Source organism: Rhea americana, unplaced genomic scaffold (genome assembly GCF_003343005.1).
Source record: "Rhea americana isolate MKP2758 unplaced genomic scaffold, rheAme1 scaffold_59, whole genome shotgun sequence".
Classification (NCBI taxonomy): Eukaryota; Metazoa; Chordata; class Aves; order Rheiformes; family Rheidae; genus Rhea; species Rhea americana.
Window position 1 is genome coordinate 485,555 of NW_028186745.1, and position 2,639 is coordinate 488,193.

The following is a 2,639-nucleotide window of genomic DNA, read 5'->3' on the forward strand; positions in this document are numbered from 1 at the left end:
AGGAGAACATTACTTATATTTCAAGATCAACACAGAGTACTGACTTCCCATCTCCCTGGCAAAGCAGAGTCCCACATCTCCCTGTTTCGCAAATACTTTGAATAAAGCCGAAGATGCCACTGAAGAGAGCACTGATACCGCTCAGAAAGGTTTATGGGCAGCTGAGATGGGAAGCCATGCATGTTGGCACCCAGGGCAGCCCTCCTCAGGCATCCTGCTTGCCGGCAAAATGACCTACAGCTTCCCCCAAAGACCTCACATGAGATCTGAACCAAATTGTTTATCCAACTGTAATTAGGGAACTCAAGACCATTACTGCTATGGGCTGGGAAAGGGCAGGAGGATGGGATGGACAAGGGAAAACCCCCCACAAGAAGGCGGCAGATGAGAGGATTGGTGTTGGGCAGGGAGATCTTGGGGACAGTGTTTGGAGCAGCACCTGGCCTTTTGTGAAAGTGCAGCAAGAAGTGCAACTTTTGCACAGACATCTAGTTAATCCAAGACATGTCAGGATGTTCCTCTGTCTTAGCTGGCCAGCTGGATGCCAAAATAACCGCCCAGGCCATGACTAGAGTTTGTATCATCTTGTAGCCCATGTTAATGAAGATCAATGCGCTATTCCACTTTAAAATCAGCTCTTAGACCTCAGCATGATAACTTTCACACCAGCACTGGGTGTTTTTGCACACTAACATCAGGCAGTTGCTGTTTTCCAGGCAAGCAGATGGAGGAAGGGTTGCAATAACCAGGTGCGGAGGCAGGGCAGCATCGGCCAACGGGCAGGGTCTCCTGCACTTTGAGGGCCAGGGCGGACACCTACATGGCAGAGCTCCTCTGCAGCCAGAGAGCTGCAGAGAGGACTGAGAGGCGGAGAGACTGCTGCTCATCCCAACCAGGGCCTGGTACAATTGTCTCCTGCGCTTGCCTCACTGCGTTTAGCAAGGCTTGAAAGTTTACTTCCAAGAAAGCTACAGAGTTTCCCTCAATTATTCTCCCCTGCCGAAGCTGCCAACTTTAGGGCTTGAGGCAAAACTTCCAGAGGGGCTTTCGATCGGATCTTCAATTCCTCGCATATTCAAAAGAGAAAGAGGCATGTGTTTGCCTTTCCATGAACGCAGTAAAGACAGCTATTAGCCCCCCCAATCCCTCCTCTCCCCACCCACACACTCACCAAAACCAAATAGAGAGAAATGCCTAATGCCAAAATCATGCACAGCACTAAGACAGGATAATTAAATACTGCAGATTTCATCAGTCACAAGAAGAAAAATTGCAAAGCAGAGGGTATGTATTTGTCACATGGTGAAACCAGCTGTGAAAGGTTTTTCTTGGAGTTTTGAAACAATTCCAGCTTTCTCTTTTTTTCCAGGGTAATAACATTTTTCCCCTCACAAGCAAGTCGCAAATTAAAATATGCATACAGAAACATGTCACTTCAAGCTGTGCACTTAGGTTTCATTTTCCCTTCTCCCCCCCCGAGAAGAGTTTTGTTAAGACCAAAGAACAAAAAGGAAGCAGCTAGAAATCTGTAATGGTTCCATTTATTAATACGTATATCACAAATACTCACAATATCAACGCATTCTCGTTGGCATGCTAGACAGAGGCATTATTAAAAAAGTCCTATTTTTTCTTAAAAAGGTTTTAAACTTTTGCTTTCCCCCAAAAATATTCCATATGCCTGGCTTTTTGTGTGTTTTTGTTTTTGTTTTTATTTTGATTTGATTCAACAATGTATTTGGTGGCTGCAACTTCAATGCAAAAAGAAAGAAAAAGAAAGAACAGGAAAAAGTATGAAGGCCGCAGTACAGCACAGTTCAATTAGTTCGTAACTATCTAATAAAAATAAAGGAAGCAAAATTACTGCCTTCACAGTAAGCAACAACACAGCTTAATAACAGTATTACACAGGTTCAGGTTCAGAGGCAAAATGCACTAGACAAAGCCTACTGGGATACGCACTAGGCATACAACACTGAGTAAGAATCAAAGATGTAGAAGAACATCAGGAATAATGGTTCCCTTCAAGCACAACATTTTAACATCATTTTCAAGTATCTTTATGTTTTGTTACTGATTTGTTTTGGGGGTGCAAGGCAGGTGCTGGGAAGGGGGAAAGGATGAAAACCTTAGTAAAGCAATAAACAAAAGAAATTAAGATAAACCCAAAAGAATATATATTTCATATATCGGTTTATATGAATGTGTGCAACACTTATTAACCATGGTGAAAGGCTAATTATGCCCTCCAGTCACTACATGCACAGCCTGATCAATGCTGTTGTTAATGAATTACTTTTGTTATCTTACAATGCAACTACTGTGTGACCAAGAACGTACGTACAGTGCCATCATACGCAGAGCCTTGACGATGGAGGTCGGGTCTAGACGCTGAATGGTTCAGGCTACTCTCTGCGGCACCGCGGGACTTCACAGGATGGTACACTACGCATGGGACAGACTTCAGGAGACGGGGTGTGAGTGTGCGCGCGCACGTGCTTGCGTGTGTGTGGGTGTGCGTGCGGGCGAGAGAGTGTGTGCTATAACATTCTTTTCAGTCTTTCTCGAATTCTGCAGTTCCTGATCCTGAGACAGGCTCTGGATTTCTCACTTCTGAAAGATGAGGGGGTGGGGGGGGG

At 44.6% G+C, this 2,639-nt stretch overlaps 1 protein-coding gene across 1 annotated transcript in view; it reads right to left on the bottom strand.

Annotated features, from left to right (window-relative positions):
• Positions 1-1,525: 1,525 nt before the first annotated feature.
• TSPAN7 (tetraspanin 7) overlaps positions 1,526-2,639 on the bottom strand; it is a 25,005-nt gene continuing 23,891 nt past the window's right edge. Inside the window, exon 8 of the mRNA XM_085319451.1 lies at positions 1,526-2,613. The gene's annotated coding sequence lies outside the window, so the exon portion shown is untranslated. The remainder of the gene's footprint in view (positions 2,614-2,639) is intronic.